The following is an 8,819-nucleotide window of genomic DNA, read 5'->3' on the forward strand; positions in this document are numbered from 1 at the left end:
GTGATCTCTCTCTTTCTCTCTGTCAAATAAATAAATAAAATCTTAAAAATATATATTAATTAGGGGTGCCTGGGTGGCTCAGTCAGTTAAGCATCTGCTTTTGGCTCAGGTCATGATGTTAGTGTCCTGAGATGGAGCCCACTTAGGGCTCTCTGTTCATTGGGGGTTTGCTTCTGCCTCTCCCTCTGTCTCTGCCCTCCACTCGTGCTCACTGTCTCTCTTTCTCTGTCTCAAATAAATAGATAAAATCTTTTAAAATATTGATTAAAAAATATGGGTAAATATTTAAATGTAACTTCTTCAAGATATTACAGTTTTCAGACTAAAGTTTGTTTAAAGAAAAGGAGTTCAGGGATGCCTGGGTGGCTCAGTCAGTTAAGCATCTGTCTTCCGCTCAGGTCATGATCCCAGGACCCTGGGATGGAGCCCCACATCGGGCTTCCTGCTCAGCAGGGAGTCTGCTTCTCCCTCTGACCCTCCACCCTCTCATGTTTTCTCTCTCTCTTTCTCTGACAAATAAGTAAATAAAGTCTTAAACGAGAGACAGAAAGAGAGAGAGAAAGAGAAGGAGTTGAGTTGAATTTCACCAAGAGATGGTACAATGTTCAAGGCAAATGGAGAGGATAGGAAATGTGTGTTTGGAGGGGAAGTGAAAAAAATAATCCAAAAAGAATAATTTATAAGCCTGCTAGGGTCATGAGGACTTTATAGTTACTAAGTAAACAAACAAACAAACAAAATCTTCTCCGCTTGCCATGTTCTTTTGGATACTTTTTATTTAAGAGGAATGTACCAAAGGTCAAGGAAAGGTGTTTTTTTCTCACTATTAGAGGATCTAAATGTGCTGTAAGCCTGGGGAAGCATTATTTCTTCAAGTTGAGTGACTCTTTTCTTCCGGGGTCTACTCCCTTACCCCATTCATCCTTCTTTTTCTGAAAATGATCCAGGGAAACTCTGTGTGCTCCTTCTCTTGGCATTCCACAAATAGAACACAGCAAGACATTAATGAAGAGAGAAAACAGTTTTCCATTTATTTTGCTTTCAGAAATATACTTGGAATAGCCTGTGCCAGAGTTGTACTATATCAAAGAAACCATAATCCAAAAGACTAACCTTTTTAAAATGATAACCAACTGTATTTTGTATTTTCATAGAATTACTTTATTTCCATTAAAAAACAGAATTTCCATTTTTCCAATCAAGGAGCTGAGTTTCTAAAGCTTCCTGTGGTCTATTTACATTTCCTACAGTAACCTTCTTAAGCAACAGACCAAGGAAAATATGAAACTTATTTTTTTATTTCATTTTCCCTTTTTAAAGGAGCTTCTATATTTTCCTGACCTCATTAAAGACCTTAGAGACAACATCAATTTCCAAATATAAATTAGCAGCAGATTAGGAGATGCCTCTTTATTATAAAAATTACCAACTGTTTTCAGTTATACCATTTCCTCTGGCTATGTCTCATGCATCAGATACTGCTCCTTTCCCACTTTTTAAATTTTTTTTTCCCCCAAGAGCAATGAGTTATAAAAGAAAGATAGTAAGATGAATCTGAATTTCTATGAGCTGAAGAGGAGAGTTTTTTAAGAGAATGGGCAGATACTCTTAAAGAGAGGCTTACTGCTAACTATTTAAACAAGACAATGAGGATAGAGAAATCAAGACCTTAGAAGGTTGTATTTATTCATTTGTTTAAACAATATTTATTGAGGACTTCTATTTGACCATCATGGTTCTGATGGAAGGAAAAAGAAGGAGTTGCCAGTCATGATGTTGCAGACCTGTAAGCAGGTCTCTGTAAGCTATTCTGGCTTTTGGGTTATTACAGAAGAAATTATTATAGTGATAAAAACCCTGGAACTTCATCAAACAAATTATTTTGAGAATGTTCTTGACTTTCCCACATCCTTTGGGGAGCAGCAAAGCAGGACCACTATTTAAAGCATGAAGATTTTAAATAGTTGTGTTAATGTCATTGAACCTAAGAATCCTGCTGCTTTCTTCATCTGTTACTGTATTCTCTGTTGCCTCTTCAAGTCAACACAAAACAGTCCTTTCAAACTCACAGATGGGGCTAACATTATTTGTTGGGGAATACTTCTTTCCTCTTTGGAGAAAACCTCAACTGGCACAGAACTTCTAGACTTTTTTGTCTTCTTCCCTCGGTCCTGCCCAAGCTAGATGGAATTACTTACCTGATAGGGAAATGTGGAAAGAAAAAGGTAACAGAGCCCTTCCTTCTTGGTTTCTCTTGAATGCAAGCTGTCCACAGGGAGCAATGGTTCCAGTCTGATAAGGATGCCTAAGTTTGGGACTCTGTACTGGGAAACTCACAGCCTCCAAGCTGATCTTTCATAGCAACAGAAAAAAAAAAAAAAATTTGTCCCACATGTCAACTTCCTTGCTTTATTTCTCAAATAGTTTGGAACTTGAATAGGGAAAAAGGGTATTATTACTTGTCTCTCCCACCATGATCCCAATATCTGGTACAATGGATGGATTTTGGAAAAAAAAAAAAGACAGGAAATTAGAATTATAGATGAAGACAAAAAAATTAAAAATAAGAACAACAAAAGACATGCTTAGAGGCATTTGACAGAGCATGATTGGAAGGGAAGGGAAAGGAAATGTACATCTTTGACCTTGACTGCTTCCTTTAGTCCTTTTGAAAGTTCACTTCAGAATAGCTTCTATGTCTAGTTGTCCAGGCATTAGAACAGGGGGTGGCAAACAATGACCTCAGGTCAAATATAGCCTGCCTCCTGTATTTGTGTTAAAAAAAATTTTTTTTTTAATTGGGGCACAGCTATGCCTATTCATTTACATATAATCTATCACCACTTTCATACTACAGTGGCAAAACTGAATGGTTGGATAAAGACCATAAAGCCCACAAACCTAAAATATTTACTATCCGGCCTTTTATAGAGAAGTTTACGAACCCATGTATTAGTGAGCTTAACAGTCTGCTACCCTCTGCTGTGCTTCTCGGCTAGTTCTGTAAACCAATAGGGGAATATAGGAATATTCAGACAATATATATAAGTTGATATAAAAATGGAATATAAAGATAATATATGTAGTCATGGAATATTAAGTATTGATGTTCATCCAAAGCAGGACTGATCCCAAAATGGGGTGGCTAGTCTGCTTTTGATCCACTATGTGTTAATTATAATATTATTATCTATATTTCAGCTTTACCCACAGAAAAGAAGAGGACTTTATTACGGAACAAACAACAAGAAATGAAGGCCTCACCCATATTGTAGGTACAATCTGCATTTGGACAAGGGTAGAAGAAAGATAACTGAAATCCTCATTAAAACAAAGGCCAAAAGTCTGTTAAAGACAGCTTATGCAAGTGATGCCTACCCCTTGAGAACTGTGCTGACACAGAAGTAGTACAAATACTTAGGGTATCAGATAGGGCCATTGTAGAAAGCTTTAGATTAACAGACTTTGCTATTTTTTTAAATGTTTTTTCCCCTAGAAATGGAAGAAAACATATAGCTAGGATGGGGTTGGATTTAAATATTTCTGGAAATACAGTTGGAAAAAGACATGAAGAGTGATTACACAGATAGGAAAGTAAGTGAGACTTGAAGAACCCCAAGAGAAGAAAAGTAAGATTGAATGTTAAGAGAGAACTTGCTGAAAAAGAAGAACAAGAAAATCCAGACAACTCCTAATTTGAGCCTCAGATTATAAAGCAACTGTGCCTGAGGGGGAGTGAGAGGTCACGTAGAAACAAGAATGGGACATGCTACAAAGGGAGAAGTCAGAGCCTTGCCAGACATGAGAAGGTCAGAAATATATTGCCACCTGATCAAGTCAACTATGCTCCAGAATCTGGGTTGGCCAAAATATATCAGCACCAAGAAAGATAACGTGGCCAACAACCTTATTGTGTCCAAAAGGAGGAAGCATTATTGGCAGGTACCCAGGTTACATGGAACTCATCTGAGTAAGCCAAATGTAGTTCCGCAGCCCTGTCCAGTTAATTCCGTTTATATAATCCCATTTCAAAGACCCAGGATACTCACAAAACCCACCACATAGAAGACAAGATGATACCCGCAACTGATAAGCGTGAGAGCAGATAAATTAACTCAAGTTTGCCCACATAACAGGGACGTTGAATTTCTTGACTAGAACACCTGAGGTCAAATGACTTTGGTTTAAATTGTATTTTCAACATATGCATTTATGAAAAATGTTTTACATTTTGTAAGACTTAGTTTCCTCGTTTAAAAGGAAAACCATTACTCACAGGGTTTTTGTCAAGATTAAATGCAAAATTGTATGTGACAATGCCTTGTGCCATATCTGGCATATACGACATACTCAATATTCGGGAAATGCTCTTTCCTTTATACCTTTTTAAAACAAGAGAAGATTGAAAAAAGGGATAAATACAAGCCTAGATTCAATACAAAAGTCATCTAAAAGCTTAATGTCCTCTCCCAATCCCACAGTCTTTCATTAAAACCAAAAAAGAGGCTAAGGTCTGTAAGTTAAGATAGTAGCTGACTCTATATCTAATAAAGCCTTTTTGAATTTCCCATTAAATTAAAATATCCACAACTTTAAACAAAAAGACAAAGTAATGACAGTTCTGTAAATAAAAAAAATAAGAGAAGACCATAGTCCAAGGTTCAGGGAGAATTTCCACTGAATGAATTACCCACGAGAATGGAATGAAATGCATGTTCTTGGATTACACAACATATACTCCACCCTCTGAATCAGAACTGGACAGAAGCCCCAAAGAAGGTAACAAAAAATTTCCCCAATCCAGAAGGTGAAAGTGTGTCCTACTCAGGCAGACAGAAACCCATTCAACAAATGCTTAGGAACTGTGGGTCAGGCAAAATCACGGTCATTTTCTGCTCTCCCATCCCCATTCAGCCTCCCTCCCATGCTGGCAGCCCTTTTTTTTGTTGTTATCTCCATTTAGAGACTAACATTCCTGGATATCACTGCAAGAAGTTGAGTAACATGTGCAGGTATAGAAAGTTTATATCCTGCAACAATTTAGTCACCTAAGGGAAAGTATTGTAAGCAGTGGCATAACAAAAAAAAACATATTGGGCATAGCAGGTGCTGGGGATGACTTTTTCACGTACTATATTGTACAAAGGAACCCTATAAACTGAATTGAAATCTCTGGCTGTCATAAGACCAGAGAATCTGGACAAGAAAAGATCCCTACCTAGGATCTGCAGAGTCACAATACGCAAACAATTATGGGGCATCTCATTCAACAGGTTGTGAAGACCGACATTAAAGTCACGAAATGGACTGCAATGGGAATAGATGGAGCTTCTAACATTTATGGGAACCAAGAACTGATTTAGAGCATTTGTCCACTCTGAGAGTAAATCCCAGGGCCTGGAGGGACCCCTTCCCAAGAAAGAGTTGACAAACAAAATTAAGAAAATAAATAAAGCCTGTAAAAAGCCAACACAAAGTAGATGGAATAAGGTCCTTAAAAGTAAAAAAAAGAAATGTTTTTAACTTATTTATTATAAATATTTCAAAATACATAAAAATAATAAGCATAGTGTATTAGTTATTTATTGCTGTAAAACAATATTACCACAGATGTAGTGGCTTAAATCAATATGCATTTTTTAGCTTATAGTTTTTATGGGTCAGGAATTCAGACATGACTTAGGTAGGCCGTCTGTTCTGTGTCTCTCAAGACCAGCATCAACGTATCATCCAGAGTTGTGCTTCCATTTCTAAGCTCACTCAAGTTGTTGACAAGATTCAATTCCTTGTGGTTGTAGGACTGAGAGCTTCAGCTTCTTGCTGTCCCTTGAACAGAGGCCACTCTTCACTTTTAATGGCTATCTGCTGTTTCTGCCATATCAAGTTCTCCAAAATGACTTCTCGTTTCACAAAGCCAGTAAGGGAGAGAAAGGTCCCAACAAGATGAGAGCTATCATCTTGTATAATGTAATCACATAATCATGTACGTGCAGTCACATGAATCCCTCACCTTTGCCATATCTTATTGGTTAGAAGCAAGTTACAGTTCTTGTCCACATTCAAAGGGGGGGATCCCACAAAGCCATGAACATTAGTAAGTGGAGATATGGAAAGCCATCTCACAAGGCAGCCTGCTACAGTTTGCCCTCTGGTCCCTAGTGACTCCTTTTCCTGTCACCGGTAAACTAAATTCATTCTTTTCCAAGGACACCACCCCATCCCTGCCCCTAGATATTGTCTCATTATAATATCTATTCAGAAGCCATAATCTAAGTCTAGGGTATGGATGAGACTCTTTGGTCTCCTGAAATTCTATAATGCCTCTTGATCTGTGGATCTGTAAAACTAAACAGACAAATTATCTGTCCCATACAATATTTAATGGTTAGGCAGGAATAGGATAGTGGCTATAAATAGTCCCATTTCATAAGGTAAAGTAGAAGATACAAAGAAGTCACTGCTCCATAGCAATTCTGAAATCTAGCCAAGCAAATACTTAGTTTCTTAATTAAATTTTAGTGTCTGGGAATAATTCCTTTGTGGGTCTTGATTCCTTCCTCTGGGCCTTTGGCTCTCTTTTCAGTCACCTGTCCTTTTCCATGAAAGGCATCATGGGTTTACAGCTGAGTAGTTTTGTTAGCCTATTTCTTGCCAGTAGAATTTGGTGTGCCCCGTAGCCTCCTTTCATTTTGCACTCTCTCTTTTGTGGGCTTTCCAGAAGCAAGAGCACATCCCGGGTAACCTGACATGATTGGAATTGTGAGTGGTAACTAGTAGTTGAGGATGGCTCCTGGCCAATAGTTAATAAGAAACGGAAGCCCTCAACCTTAGAACCATAAGGAACAGAATTCTGTCAACAATCTGAGTAAGCATAAAGCAGACTCTTCCTTCTCTGAATCTCAGATGAGAGTGCAAGCTTGATTGACATTTTGATTGCAGCCCATGAGACACAAAGCAGGGGACCCATCTAACCTGAACTCCTAGAGCACACAAAATGTGAGATAATAGTTGTGTGTACTTTTATCCACTAAGTTTGTAACTAAAACTAATAGAGATAGAATTAATAAATCAGATGTAATAGTTATTAATGCATGACCAATTCTTTTCTTTTTATCTATGCCCTCTACCCATTTTCTTCAATCCAACTGGATTATTTTTGAAGCAGATATTATATCATTTCATCCGTAAATAGTTTGGTACATATCTCTAAAATATGATGTCTTTTGTAAAATATAATTAAATCTTTTACACCTAAATTAGTACACCTAAATTTTTTATCACAAAATATCCAATGTTCCAGTTTCCCCAGTTGTCTCCCAAGTTGTTTTATTTTTTACAATTTGTTTTTTTTCAAATCACTTTCAAAATAAAGTCTATTCATTGAAGCTGGTTGACATATCTCTTGTTTCTTTTCATCTGTAAGTATAATCTCTCTCTCTCTCTTTCCTTCCATCTCTCCCTTCTTCCCTTCTTATTTTTCTTTTTCCCTTAAAATCTCCTTGCATCCCATGTTGAGTTTCCTATTTCCTAGATTTTGCTGACTGCCTTCTTGTAGCTTCATTTAACACATTACTTTCTCCTCTATATTACCTAGAGCAGAATTTCTCAACCTGGGCATTACTGACATTTTAATCACAAAATTCTTTGTTGTGAGGAACTGTCCTGTGTACTTTGGGATGTTGAGACGCAACCCTGGTCCATATCCACCAGGTGCCAGCAGCACCCCATCTCAGGTATGACAACCAAAAATGTCTCTAGATAATGCCAAATGCCCCAGAGGGAAAGGAGAGCTCACCACTGGGGGAGAACAATGACCTAGAAAAGCAGACTTTTGGCACTAACTTGGTAAGACAATTTTTTTAAAAATGACAAGGCATTTTCTTTGTGACCTAAAAATACACATTAAGAAACTGGGTCAGGATCCATAAAGAGCAAATATATTGAAAAAACAGCACATACAGAAGCACTTTAACTTTTTAACTTAAAAAAAAAAACAACAACAGAATGTAAAGAAACCCCAATTTCAATAGCAAAATGAAAATCGGCCTTGGATCAACAAGCTAGAACATACATTTGAGAACCTTCCAGAATTCAGAGTTAACAACCAAAGAGATTAATTTTTTTTTACAACAAACATTTATTTCATGAGCATTTACTATATGTTAGACACTGTAATAGATACTGGAAATGCAAGAATAAATAAGACAGATTTGGTTCCAACTCATGGTGCTTATAATCTAATGAGAGAGTAGACAAATATAAGAAAACAAATAATAGACAAAAAATTGCAGGTTTTTAGAAGTGTCATGGGGGAAATAAATTGGATGTTGTAGTTGAGAATATTTGGGCAAGAGAGAAGCTAAGATAGATAAGATAGGCAGGGAAATCCTCTCTGAAAATAGCCTCTATGATGGGAATAAGATAAAAGATCCACATAAAGAATAAGAAAGGATTATGTAAGGCACAGATAATAGCAACTGTGAAGTCTGTCAGACACATATTCCTTCCTTCATAAATTTTGATCTAGGAGTTATCATGAAGCCATTTAGGTGTTTCACAGAGCATGTTGTGAGAGAGAGAAAGAGATTGACAAAATAAAGTTGAAAATGCATACAGGAGTCAAATCCTATGGAAACTTCACAGACCATCATAAAAAATAAAGTTCATTATCATAAGTGCAACAGGGAGTTTTTGAAAGAATAAACCATCCCAATATACATGTAATAGGAGTCCCAGAAAGAAAGATGAGAGAGAAAGGGGCAGAAAAGTTATTTGAGAAAATTATGACTGAAAACATCTCAATGCAATGCCAAATACTA

The sequence above is a fragment of the Mustela nivalis genome (assembly GCF_964662115.1).
Source record: "Mustela nivalis genome assembly, chromosome: 7".
Classification (NCBI taxonomy): domain Eukaryota; kingdom Metazoa; phylum Chordata; class Mammalia; order Carnivora; family Mustelidae; genus Mustela; species Mustela nivalis.